The sequence below is a fragment of the Canis lupus genome, chromosome 11 (genome assembly GCF_048164855.1).
Source record: "Canis lupus baileyi chromosome 11, mCanLup2.hap1, whole genome shotgun sequence".
NCBI classification, from domain to species: domain Eukaryota; kingdom Metazoa; phylum Chordata; class Mammalia; order Carnivora; family Canidae; genus Canis; species Canis lupus.
In genome coordinates this window covers 28,712,292-28,726,486 of record NC_132848.1, presented here as the reverse complement: position 1 = coordinate 28,726,486, position 14,195 = coordinate 28,712,292, and positions in this window count along the sequence as shown.

The following is a 14,195-nucleotide window of genomic DNA, read 5'->3' as shown; positions in this document are numbered from 1 at the left end:
ACTTTACAGATGCAGCAAGTGCTCAGCTCGGGAGAAGTCATTTCCTGTGTAAGGTGTTCTAAGGGTAACTGTGGTTATTTCGCTCTTAAAGCACCAAGAGGAAGACACAAGAAATTACAAAATCACTGAGACAGGACAGGAAGGTGCTGGGGGTAGAGTGAGGAAGAACGAAACCCTTGTGCTAAGTTGACTCCAGACAAAAATAACCCTCCCTTCCTGGGCCTCTTCTTCCTCCCTTTTGAAAAGAAGAGCCTCACCTGTACTTCCAGCATCCTGAAGGGTTAGGCGGCAAACCCCCTGAGGACCAGGCTGGCTCTCCAGGACCTCTCAGGGCGCCTGGCTCATGGCTGAATATCTGCTGATCATGGAATGAGTGAAATGAGAACTCAAATCAGACGTAGGGCCAGCTTCCAGGGGCCTCTCTTGACACCTACTCACCTGGGAGCTTAAAACCCCAATCCTGACCTATTCAGTTGCAGTGGAGTGTCCATATCTCACTACCTCCCCTGCAGGCCTGTTTCACTTTCCCAGGATCCGGGCAGAAGGACCCTTTCCCTGACTTCTGCTGATCTCAGGCAGGGGCCATGCCCACAGGCCCACTGGAGACAGGGCCCTCTTAAACTCTGCTGCCTCCGTGGGCCAGCAGGAGGCGAATAATGGCCCCAAGGAGAGTAGGTCCTAATCCCCAGAGACTGTGAATATTAGCGAAAGTGGAAAGTCTTTGCAGACGCCATTAAATGAAGGATTTTGAGATAGGTATCTTGCATATTAAGGTGGCCCTAAATGTAATTACAAGTGTTCTTTAAAAGAGAGGCAGAGGAGGAGAGGAGAAGGCAGCATGACCCTGGAGGCAGAGATTGGAAGATGTTGCCAAAAGACAAGGAATGCTGGCAGCTCCCGGAAGCTGGAAGAGGCAAGGAACCCTCCTTTCTCCTCTAGAGCCTCAGGAAGGAGCATGACTTTGCTGACACCTTTATTTTGGTCCAGTGATTTTGATTTTGGACTTCTGGTCTTCTGAACTGTGAGAGAATGCATTCCTGTTGCTTATAAGTCACTAAATTTGTGCTGACTTGTTATAGCAGACACGGGAAAGTAATAAGAGCCCTTGCGGAATTCTTGGCTTTACTGTTGGGGTCTCCCATGTTTGTGCTGTGCCCCTACTACCTGTCCTGTAGTCACTAGTGCCACCCATCAGACTTGTAAGATCACATGCAGACCCGTCTCCCCCTCTGGGCCCCTTGTCTGTCTGCTGTCTGCTGTCTGCTCATTTAGCAACTCTCAGCCGTTTGGGGCTTTTCCCTTCTCAGCTGCCATCCATGTGGCCAGCCTTCCCCCAGTTCCCCTCTCTTGTTCTCTGCCTCATTCTTGCTCCTCCTTTCTTTTCTCATCATTTCACACACAGTCACAGGGTGGGAGGTGGACAGCTTCACCCACTGGAACAAGGTCTCAGTGGCTGACAATGCAACCACTGCAGTGGGGGCCACGTAAAGCTTTTCCTTTTCATTAGGCACTTTTGCCTTGGTGGCCCTTTCCTTCAAAAAAAAAAAAAAAAAAAAACACCTTAACCTTAAATTATATATTATAATCACATTGGCAGAAAGATGACTGCAAGCTAGGCTTAATTCGCTTGTAAATATTTATTATTATTATATGGAATTTTTCTTCTGATGTTAAAAGGATAAAAAGGAAACCATTTCTGTGGGCTCTGGGTGCTGTGGCTGCTCTGCTTAATAGAAAAGTTGGTCCCACACTAGAGATGCTAAGGAATAGCTCAGCCAGGGGAGCCAAAATATGCTTCTGTCCCAGCCCCGGCCTGCCACAGGGCCCACCTAGGGTTCCTGGGCCATACAACACTTCCGCTCTCACCTAGAGCAGCCATAGGCAGTCTCGCATGGGTGTTGGGGTGATAAGAAGCAAAGAAGACACGGACCTGTAGCCATGACTCCAGAGCAGATGGCCCACTTGCTTGCTTTGTGATCCTAGGGTGGCTATTTTCATATCATGAGTCATTTTCTTCATGTGAATAATAACAACTGTCCTGTGTGAGTTTGTACAAGTTAGCAAGGCCCCCTGGCCTTTGTTTCCTCAGGTGTGAGGTCAAGTGAGGAGAGAAACTGCTCAACACAAAGGCTGGAGATCTTTGGGAAGATGAGGAAGTTGGCTGCTGGTCTGTCCTGGGCTTGTAATCAAGTCGGGGAGCTTCTCTGTGCTTCCAGAGACCCAGGCTCTCACATGGAGGTGGAATGATCTGTGAACCTGTCTGCGTTCTCCACGACTCCAGACTTGTGTGCCAAGCACTGGTCCATAGTCAATACTCAGTATACTGGTGTCAGAGGAACATACGAGTGACAGTAAAGCCTCTAGCCACCTCGCTGCTGCCAAGGCCACCTCCACTCTTCCTCCCTGCTGTCAGCATGGGTCAGCAACCACGATGTCAGCGTCTGTCATTTAATCACCCCAAGCAGAGTGTACTTACTGGGGGCGGGGTGGGGAGGACTTTAATGTCAGGCTTCCTGGCAGCAGGAACACGTTTGGCAGCTATGGAGGGGGATAACCTCAGAGGATCTTGGTGTCTTCCCACCCCTCAGGGGTTGTTTGTCTATCTTCTTGGGGATCTTATGTGGGCTCCCTACTCCACCCTGCCCTGACTGGCATCAGGGCTCCATATTTACGGGATCTTTCATCCCAAGACCTCAAAGAGCTCTGTCACCTGGTGGCAAGCGCAGTAAAGCGTGTTTTATGGAAGAGGAAGGCCAGTCCGAGGAAGGAAAGGTGCTGGATCCAGGTTACTAAGTGGGATAGTCAGGCGCCAGGGACTGAACTTAGGTCCCTGGCTGAGATGGAGATTCCCAGCTCGGCTCTTATGGGTGACTGTGCCTTAGTCATCTCTGTCCCCTTACGCCTACTACAGGACCAGGCTCCTAATAACTGCTCAATAAACATGCATCAGCTAACTGCCTGACTGCAGCTTCCCGATCTTCAAACACCTCACTCCCTGATGTGGCAGCTGCAGACCCCTGAACACCCACTTGCACTCTCGGGAGCTGAGCCCTCCTTGGCCTCACCCAGAGCCCCTCCCACTCCCACACCTTTGCTCAGGCAGTGTGCTGGCCTAGAAGGCCCTTTGTAATGCCTGATGAGATTCTACTAAGCTTTCAAGGATGGGCTCAAATATCACTTCACCCATGGAGGCTTGTTTCCCTGCTTCCAAGTTCCCAAGTCAGAAGGGATGGCTACTGCACGGTGCCACATTCCTCCTCCCCTCTGTCCAGGCACTTTCCATGCTGTGTTCTGGAATGGGAATAACAGTCACCCAAAGCCCCCCAGGGATAGCATGAACATTAGTAGGGCTCATGCCCCTCAGTGTAAGTTTTGGTGATCACTCGTTGCCCCCCCTCCCCATAACACCTGGACATATGGAGGAATGGCTTGCCAGGGCCTGTGCAGTCAGAAGGAAAGTCAGGGGTGGTGCTGGGGCCTCCAAGGGCACTGGCCTATGAGTCCTTACTCATGGCCTCATCTAGAGGGACTTGTGCAGTTGCTTTCTCAGTCTTTTGACTAAGATCAAGTGTAGAGGGACTTTCCCAATATCCCAATATATTGTGAGGCTGTATCTCCTAGAAACTCTCAGCCCCTTGATGCCCCCACTGGCTGCTCCACCTGCTGTGGGGGTATTGTTGGGCCAGTGGTTCCAAGCATAGGCTTGATACTCAGACACTCCAGGTGAACAACATAGGCCAATCATTGAGGCTTTCTCAATGTCCTCAGCCATAAAATGGGGATAACATTGATGCCTCTGCTTCATAGAAGCCTAGCCCAGTGCCTGGCACAGAGTAAGTATTCGATCAATGTCAACTACATTTTAATTTACAAGCATTTATTTATTCACCCAATGCCTACTGTGTGCCTGCTTTGCCAGCGAGTAGGACCTGGCCCTGCTGGAGAAGGAGGTGAGTAAGCAGATCACACAGTGAGGCCCCAGGAGGGACACAGGCCTTCAGGGGCCCCCATGATCAAGGCCTCAGTATCATTTTCATGTGCCCCTTCCTCTATAAAAATATTAAAAATTTGATTTTGTAGCTATGTTGGTATAAAGGGGAACATAATCCATGCTGGATTGTATTCATTTTCCCCCCTTCTGATTGAAAAACTAAGACATTTATGTGGGCCCTAAATTGTTGTGGGGCCTGGCACTGTGCCTGCCATGTATAAGGGACTGGGTGTGATTCCCCTCACCCAGATTTGAGGAGTCAGGAAGCTGCCAGAGACAGTGCCTTGAAGCAGGGCAACAGGGCGAGAGGAGTAGCCAGGGGACAGAGGGGACAGCACTCAATTCAGGGGACATGGCCAGACCCTCCAGGCATGTTGTGCGGGCACAGCCACTGCCTGTCCCAACCCAATCACTGGCTCTTCATCCTTGTCCCCCAGGCTAGCCTGAGATGCCTCAGCACCACCCCAGCCCCTCTCCAACACCAACAAATCCTCTGCCACTGGCCAGGCTGTCCTCCAGGGCTGCAGCACTGGCCTGCCTGCTCCTGCTCCTGCTCCTGCTCCACTGGGCAGGGCTTGCAGCCCAGCCCTGCCCTCCATGGGACCACAGAGGCAGCCGTCCTCACAGCAGTGCTATTGTTGGGGTGGCCAGCATACCTTTCCCACATAGGGACAGACTTCAGAGGGGCCCTCCTCTCTCGGCACCCTGTCAGCACAGCAGCCTGCATGGGGAGGAACATTCCATCGTGAGTCACTCGGTGTTTCCCAGAGAGGGTGCGGGACTTGGGAGCCTCTGTCCACGGTGCAGTCTGGGGACCCCAGTCGGTTCAGCTCTCCTGTGCCCCTCCAGCTCCCCCACGGCGCCTGTTTCCTGGAGGTCTGTACTTGCCCAGGGTGTGTGTGTGGGGGGGTGCTGGCTAGCTGGCTTTGGTGGCATGCAGGCGCAGCGGGGCAGGACTGCAGAGGCCAAATGCAGGCCTCTGCCCGGTTCAGTCCTGCCAGCCAGGGAGCTCCTCCGCCAGCACCTCCAGGGGCTCCGTATCCAGCCCAGCCTGCAGCCCGGGCCCAGGGCACCTGCGCTCAGAGGCGCCGCCTGCCACGGTTCCCTGGTGCTCAGGAGCGTGGGCTCAGGAAGTCTGGCTTCTTAATGCTGAAGAATGGTGGAGGGAAGAGAGAGGGATAGGATCCCAGAGAAGATTTGCCTCTAGCAGCTGGGGGCAAGTGTGTGTGGAGTGCATGTGCACATGCCCTTGTGTGTGTGTGTGTGTGTGTGTGTGTGTGTGTGTGTGTGTACACGGCATGGACAGTAGTCTTGGGCTGCCACTTGGGAATGACATGGCCTCAGGCAAGCCTCCGTGTGCTCCTGTGGTCACAGCAGGCGTCCCTTCCAGACTCCATCTTCGGCTCACCCCTCCTGGCTGGCAGCTGCCACCCTGCCCGAACCCGTCCAGCCCCCAGGACTGGCACCCGGTCCAGTGCCTGCCACACGGGGACCGCTCAGGCGGGGTGTGTGGTGGGGATGGGAGCGCCCCTCCTCTCTCTCTCAGAGGCTGGCTACCCGGGCTCTTGCCACACGGGCTCCGAGGGTCCTACAGGTCACATCTCTTTCTGCTTTTTGTGTGGAATGCTCCAAACTCGCCTGCTTTCTCCCCTGCCTTCCTGTCCCACACCCCGTCCCACTTCTCTTCTCTGTTACTCCATCCTCCTGGGTTGGAATTTGGACAGCTTTCCTCTTGGGCCAAGGGGTCTGTGGTTGTTTGAAATCCAGGGCAGTTTCTCCATCTTCCTCTTCCACCCTCTCCAGGTGTCACCCCCACCCCAGACCCTTCAGAGCTGGGTCCCTGCCCACTGCACACCTCGCCCCTAACTGCTAGCCTCTTCCCAGAACCAGCTTCTTGCATCCTGCACTCCCTCCAGCTCCCCTCCCTAGGCTCCAGCCTTTCCCCTGGGGACCCCTCAGCACAGTGCCACCCCTCCTCCTTGCCCCACAGTCCCTCCACCCCCTGAGGCCTGTCACACTGTTGTCTTCCCCTAGGAACCCCAGTTCCAGAACTGGATTCTGAATGATTTCTGCGGCTTCCTGGCTGCCCCTACTCCACACTTTCCCTCCTGTCTCCACAAAGCTTCCAGACCATCTTCCTTAAGCACAGGCTGGACCTTTCACCTGCCTCTAGCTGACCACCTGTCCATGGCTCCATCAAGCCCAAGGCCAAGTCTAGCCTAGCCTCGAAGGCCCACGGCATGGCCTCTGTCTGTACCCCAGCCTCCCGGCCTCCTCTCCCCACCTTACACAGAAAGGAATTAACAGGGCAGCCCCGGTGGCACAGCGGTTTAGTGCCGCCTGCAGCCTGGGGTGTGATCCTGGAGACCCGGGATCGAGTCCCACGTTGGGCTCCCTGCATGGAGCCTGCTTCTCCCTCTGCCTGTGTCTCTGCCTCTCTCTCTCTGTGTCTCTCGTGAATAAATAAATAAAATCTTAAAAAAAAAAAAAAAAGAAGAAGAAAGGAATTAACACAGCAGGCCTGAGACAAAGGCCTGTTTTCAAGGCTGGCCCTTGGCTGGGATCTGGAAATTTGAATTTCTGGAAGGTGTCCCTGTTGCCTAATGAGAGCAACTCACTGTGCTACTTCCCAATGTCTCACATAGTAGGTGCTCAGTGAATACCAGTTGAATGGGTGAATAACAACCATCCCTGGTAGGCACTGTGATCTCCATTTTACAGATGAGAAAACTGATGTGATTCGTGCTCAGAGATGTGGTCTGTCCAAGGTCACGTAGCCAGTTATTGGCAAAATTGGAGCTTTCTGAATCCAGAACACATTTCTCCTTTCCTTTGGTCCATGACTGTCCTAGAGTTCAGAGGAGAGGTGCGGGAGCCACGTAGGCAATGAGGGGGAGGCCTAGTGGACACTCCCTGTCCATGGCCTTGACCAGAGTTATTCTATTTTTTTTAAGATTTTATTTATTTATTCATAGATACACACACACAGAGAGAGAGAGAGAGAGAGAGAGAGAGAGAGAGGCAGAGACACAGGCAGAGGGAGAAGCAGGCTCCATGAAGAGAGCCTGACGTGGGACTCGATCCAGGGTCTCTAGGATCACGCCCCGGGCTGCAGGCGGCGCTAAACCGCTGCGCCACCGGGGCTGCCCCCAGAGTTAATCTAGATGAGAGGTTTGTCCCCACTCACTTGGCCTTCTTGCTCTTGCTGCAGGAGCATCTCCAGGGGCTGGACCAGGTGCGTTTGGCCAGGTTGGTTTGGGCACAAAGATGCCCGTGGAGCCCTCCGATGTGTGGGGCTGCCCACAGCCCGGGCTCTTTACTGCAGTGGGAGAGGTGTGCATGGTTGTTGCTGCAGGGGGAGCAAAGCTGTAGATGTGGCCACACGGGCCAGTCCTGGGATAGCCCCCCACCCCCGCTCCTGTCCCTCACCCACCGGGCTCAGCCCACTCAAGTGCTGGGGATGGGGTGGGGGCAGAAGGACCCCTGCCCCACATTCTGCCCTAAAGCAGTAACTCCCTTGGGTCCTGGCTCTACACCACCTCCAATTAACTTGATTTCTGCTGCTTTTGCCAGATCCCAGCTACCCCTGTGCCCAGATTCTTCCTTTCTTCCTTTCTTTATTTATTTATTTATTTATTTATTTATTTATTTATTTATTTATTTATTTATTTATTTATTTATTTATTTATATGATACAGAGAGAGCACAAGCAGGGGGAGCAGCAGGCAGAAGGAAAAGCATACTCCCCACTGAGCAGGGAGACTGATGCAGGGCCAGATCCTGGGATCATGACCTGAGCCGAAGGCAGACACTTAACAGACTGAGCCACCCAGGAGCCCCTGTGCCCAGATTCTGTTGCCCTGTCCCCTCTCTGTAGCTGGGCAGGGGCAGATGAACCTCAGTTTCCTGGCCTGTGAGGGACACAGCAACCATGCTTGGGGTGTCTGAGGGTATTAAAGGACCATCTCCGCAAAGTGACCAATTCCTGGCAGAAGCCTAATAAATCGGGATCCCTGGGTGGCTGCGGTTTAGTGGCCTGCTTTTGGTCCAGGGCGCGATCCCGGAGTCCCAGGATCGAGTCCCACGTCGGGCTCCCTGCATGGAGCCTGCTTCTCCCTCCTCTTGTGTCTCTGCCACCCCCCCTCTCTATCATAAATAAATACATCTTTAAAAAAAAAAGAAGAAGCCTAGTAAATCGTTCCCTCTCCTCGTCCACCCCAGGCATCAGCCACCGGATGTGTCCCTGCCGGCAGCCCAGCCTGGGTTCTGGGGGCTGCAGGTTCCCGACTCCCCCTCGCTGAGCTCCCTGCATGCTGGGGCGGCCCGTGGGCCCCAGGGAGATCCCCACCCCCAGCCTCCACTGTCACCTGTGAGTGGACGCCAGGGCCTCCAGAACTGGGTTCTGTCCGCCTCACCTGACCCCCCACCTCCTCCCGCATCTGGTTCTATGTCTAGACTTCCCTGCCCTGCCTTCCCCCTCCCCTTGGCCTCAGCAGGGAGGCAGGTCCTGCCACACTGCCACACGGGGAAGGGGACTCACAGCGAGGAGCACCTCCGATGGCCCTCAGCACACAGGTCTTACTGTCTGCTCTTACCTGTAAGAACACCGGGACCAGCAAGTACACAACACGAGTAACGGGCCGGGCCTCCTGCTGGTAAGTGGGGCACAGGATTTGGACCCGGGGCGCCAGCTGTAGATGGGCAGGAGCCCTCGCAAGGGCTTCGGGGGTGGGGTGGCGGTGCGGCTCAGGCCCTGCGTCTCCTGGGAGATCCAGGATGTGCCCACAGAGCACCGATCCCTGATCCCTTTTGGCTGGAACAGTGGCTCGCCAGCCCCCACGGCCCCCAGGCTTCCTGGTCACTTGCAAGTGAACACAGAGCAGTAAGCACTAGGGGCCCCGTCATTTAGCTGGGAGGCAAGATTATGGGACCAGCACCCTGGAAGGACTCAGGCCTGTAAGCCCCACCCAGAGCCTCCTCCCTGCACCTCTGTCTCCAGCCTGTTCCCTTCTCGCCTCAGTTTCCAGTAACAGCCACAGCAACTGGCCTACGGCTCCCGCACCGGTCAGGCTGCTTCCTACCTCCGCACCTTTGCTTGTGACTACCTGGCAGCTGGTCTCACACTGGGCAGGCCCGGGCCCCTTTCCTTACACCTGTGAGCTCAGTTAAATCTCTGAAACGTGAGGGGGAGGCTGATCATCACCTTCGTAGGAAGCCAGGCTGGGAGACTTGAGGGCTTGTCCAAGGCAGCATCTGGTGACTGGCAGGGGAGGCCAGGTGGGGGCAGGGAAACCCAGGGGCAGGTGAGCTTGAGGAGCCCCGCTGACCGGGCTGCGCTCTGGGGGCCCTGGGATATGCTCTGGCCCCTGGCTGCACTCTGGGGGCCCTGGGGTGCACTCTGAGGGCCCTGGGATGTACTCTGGGGGCCCTAGGCTGTGCTCTGGGGCATTGGGGTGCGCTCTTAGAGCCCCAGGTTGTGCTCTGGGAGCCCCAGGCTGCACTCCGGGAGCCCTGGGATGTGCTCTGGGAGCCCCGGGATGTGCTCCGGGGGTCCCGGGCTGTGCTCTGAGGGCCCCGGGTGCGCTTGTAGAACCCTGGGATGTGCTCTGGGGGAGTCGGGCCGCGCTCTGGGGGCCCCCGGGGGGCTGGCCATGGAGGCTCACCTAGCAAGAGGAAAGCCAGCCTTTCGAATGGTGTTGCTCCAAGTCAGAGAAGTAGCAGAGGTGGGCAGGGGCCTCTTGACCCTGGGTCACCCCGATATGAGACAGAAAGGCCCCCTGCCCCCTCCTTACCTGGCCCTCCACCAGGGACCCAGCGGCTGGAAGCCTCATGCTGGGCTGGAGACCCCAGGTCCCGGGGTCAGGGGTGTCTTGGCATCTTGCCCACAGCACTAGAGACAAGATCCTGCACCTGTGAAGGCGCTGCATGGCCGGGGGGGTGGGGTGAGGGGGGCGGGGAGAAGGTGTAGCTCTGCCTCCCTGGGCCTCAGTTTCCTCATATGTCAAAGTGGAAAAATGGCACCCACTTTGAGGACCGCAGTGTGGATGGAAGGATAATGTGGCCCAGAGCCTCGCCCTTATACACCAGCACCTTTACCTCCTCTGGCTTCTTTCCAAAAACGGTCCACAGGAAGGCCTTTCGAAAGTCAAGAGAGATGGTCCAGCGAAACGGGACTGGGGTCTCTGGGAGCACTGCACTTGCCGTCTGCTCTGGACGCACCTGCTGCTCAGCTCCCAGGGGCTGTGTGACCTGCGCCGGGTGCCTAACCTCTCTGTGCGTCGGCGTCTTCACTCTGCCTCACCAGGTGCAATCACAGGTGTGTGAGCGGCTGTAGAAGAGCATCCCTGGGTTGTTCTTTTTTTTTTTGTGGACAGAATGTGGAGTGTGGCAAATGTCCCTTCCCCGGGTGACTGTAGGGTTGGGGTGGGGGCCTCTGCTCCAGAGGTGACACTCCGAGCCACGGGATGGAGACCGGCCAGGGTCTCCCTTCTTGCTCTCCAGGAGGGCTCCCTGGGCTGAGAGGGACAGGCCTGCGTTGTCCTCCGTGCCCAGGTCCCCTGGCCCGTGTTGGCTCTGGGGGAGGCATAGGGCCCTGCCCTGCTTCAAGTGAACCTCCAAGCCGAAAGTCCGAAGGGGCCTAAGAGACCAATTTTAGAGCGCTTCCCCCATCTATGAAAGGGCCCTTATTTTGAAAGAAGCTTCCCAATCAAATTCTGTTAATTTGACCCCTTCCCTGGAGGGTAATAGGGGGGTCAGCACCAAAGTGATCACCAAAATGACAAGGCACTCCAGAGGTGCCAAGCTATCAGGGCTTGGGGCGTCTCGTGGAGCCCTTGGACTAGCCCTCTGGACAGAGGGGCGCTGGAGTGCGGAGGTGGGATGGGTGGCGGACCGGGTGGGTGTTGATCTGCGGAGTCTCTGGTGTCTGCCCGGGGCCAGGTCCCACACACCGGCCCCTCCACCCTCACGGCGGCCCTGCCAGGTGGGGACTGTTGAGCAGGCAAGGTGACAAGGTGATGGGCAGGGCGGGCATGTGGGACTCAGAGACTGAAGGGGAGGTGCCAGGGCCTGGCTGGACCATAACTTCAGTGAGGAAGGGGCCCTGCCTGCTGTTAGTTTGCTGCCCCAGCCCCCACCCGGGCAGGGTATACAGTAGATGCTTACTAAATGTTTTTGAATGAAGGTCCGAAGGAAGTGGGCTGCGACTCTAGGCCACCACACCTTTCCCCACTGGGCCTGATGCACCTGAAGAGGGGGCGTGGCTCGGCCTCGGAGGCAGCAGGGTGTGGGCAGCGCCCCCGTGTACCCCGGGGAGACGGTCCCGGCTGAGCCATGCTGTGCCCACAGGTGGCCACAGGAGGTCGCCCCGCACCGCCAGCCGCAGCGGGCACAGCCTCCCTGAGGGCTCCTAGCGTCGAGGAGGGGATCTCATGGGGGGAAAGGTCCGCCCCGGGGGTCCGTGGACGGCCAGGGTCAGGGAAGGATCGTCCTCTCTGGAGGGTCAGCCCGTGGCCGCAGGGGAGGCGACGGGCCCAGAGAGGGGCTGCCGGCCCCAGGGACACAGCCAGCTGGTGGCGGAGCCCACGGGTCCCCTCCCTGGTCTGGCCTCACGGGTTTGGAGACAGTTTACCATTGTTGGCGCAGCAGTCGGGTCGCTTCGGCTGGGATCCCGGGGACTTCTGGACCCCAGGGAGGAGACGGCGCTGGGAGGGCAGGCTGGGGACCCGGAGTGTGGGGCGGGGACCTGCGGGGCGCTGGGCCTCACCTGAGGCCACCATCCTCTTGGGAGCCACCTCCTCCTGCAGGGAGAGCCAGGCGGGGCATGAAGCCAGGCAGATGCAGAAGCACCCCGGGGCGGGGGGGTGCCCCAGGGCCGGCAAGGCTCTGCCAACCTGAGGGTCAGGGCTGGCCCAGGCCAGGGTGAGGAGTTGGGCCTTATCCCGGGGCAGCTGGGGAGACTGTCAGGCGGGGGTGAGTCTGGCTGCTGTGGGGGGAGCGGGATCATGGTGGGGGGCTGGATGAGGACCCCTGCTCTCCCGTGCCTGCCGTATGGCCGCGGCCAGCTCCATCCTGGACTAGCACAGCAGGTTACAGGCTCCTGGCTGCCTCTCCCAAGCCCTCGGGGCTGGGACAAGAGGCCTCGCACCTCCCCCCCCCGCCGGGGGGGCTCTGTGGCGGGCTCCCTGCACCCCTAGCTTCCTTGGCTGCAGTGCCTGAGCCCTCCTCACCACCCTGGGGCCTGTGGAAATCCCTTCGAGGCCCAGCTCAAATGCCACTTCCTCCAAGAAGCCCTCTGGGCCAGTCTGGGTGCTGAGGCTTCTCCCTGGCACCCCCAGCTCATGGGAGCACAGCACTCACCAATTACCGGGGTTTGTGGCCGAGGCCCCAATGAGTAGGAAACTCTGTTTAATGGCAGGGACTGGCCGTTTTTGGGGGTCCCAGGGCCCAGCAGCAGATGTAACACTCAGCAAGAGGGATGAGGAAGAGGGCAGAGAGGGGAGCCTGAGACAGAGAAAGCAGCCCCCCTCCTGGAGTCCGAGCCGTGCAGTCCTCACAGAGACTCCTTACCTCCCACCCCGCTGCGGGCAAGTGGGAGAGGCTCGGTCTCTGGGGGGGCAGGAGGGACAGGCCCCGGGTGGCCCTGAATGGGATAAGGCCACCTGGAGGGGCCCAAGAGGAAGGAGCCACTGAGGCAAGTCCCAGCAGCCAGAGGTGGGGTCACGGCTGCTAGGGAACCGGTGGGAGGGCCTCGGTGGGGCCCACAGCCTGGAAGGGGCGCCTCCACGCGGGTGGGCCAGCTGGGGGCTGCAGCGGGGGCGTCTCCCGATGGGTCTCCAGAGGTGGAGTCCAGGGAGTGCCCAAGGCCCTGGGGGGGCAGTGGAGGCGGGGGTGGGGGTGGGGCCCAGTTATCAGTGCTGATGAGAGAAGGGGCCCAGGGGAAGGCGGGGCTGGCCTCCAGAGGACTCGGTGACCAACCCCGCTGCCCCAGCCCCAACAAACCTCCAAAGATGTGGGGCTGTCTGCAGGGTGGTGCTGCCCCTTCCAGCCCCATGGGGCCCAAGCTGGGGGTGGTGGGGGAGAGTGAGGACCACCCTTTAAAGACTGAGCTCCGCCTCCCCACACCGCCATCCCAGCATCTGATGGGTTGTCGCACCGTCGCCTGCCCCACTTCCCTCCCTGTCTCCTGGTGGCCTTCCTCGCACCCCCAGCCTGACCTTTCAGGCCCACAGGCCTGGCCCCTCTCATGGCCCGCTCCCCTCCCCCATGCTCCGTGCCCCACTCCCCCCAGCTGTGCCGGTAGTGCTCATGCACGTGCTCCCCTTCCCCGCGTGTTGAACCCCACACCCAGTCCAGTTCAAGGTTGGGCTCAAACGTCCCTCCTCTGGGCTTTGCGTCCCTCCTGGGCACTCCCTGGCACTCCAGGCACTTTGCACCTGGAGCTGTCCCTGCGGCTCTCATGTCCACCTAACTGCAGGCTCCTGAAGGGGGCGAGCACGTCACACCACCCTGTGTCCCCGGCCCCATCTGAACCGGCATAAAGAACATGCTGAAAGATTTCACAAGTGGAAACATGGGTAAGGGCATTCACTTAAGCATTTATTGAGCACCAGCTGTGTACACACTCTTGTGTACGCTCGGTCAGGCGATACATAATCCAAAGCGCATTGGCTCCTGCAACTGCTCAGGACTATGAGGGCTCAAGGGGGACACTCTGCCCCCACCAGGGCGATTAGGAAGGTTTGGGTGAAGCTTTCCAGGGCTGGGAACACACGTCTCCTGAACATCCACTGGCTTCACCACGGCTCTCCTGCACGGGCTTCTCTAGGAAGCCCCTCTAGAATCTGCGTCCCCCACAGCAGGTGCCCATTTCCTCCCCCGGAGCTCATCAAATATTTGTTGAGCGATGACTGGAAAGACCACGAGGACAGGAAGTGAGGCTGAATATGGTCTCAAAGGCCAACCCAGGGTGTAGGAGCCCAGTTGACCTTGCACTTGCCAATGGCAATCCTCTGGCAGAGGCTTTGATAATAGCAGCTAACTCGTGACCTCCTTTCAATTGCTGCTCTATAACCTCAATCCTCCCAGTGACCTCTGGGCTAGAAGGACAACGACATCTCACCATTTTACACATGAGGAGAATGGGGCTCAGGAGACGAAGGGACTCACTCGAGGCCATGCAGCTGGCAGGTGGTGGAGCTGGCAC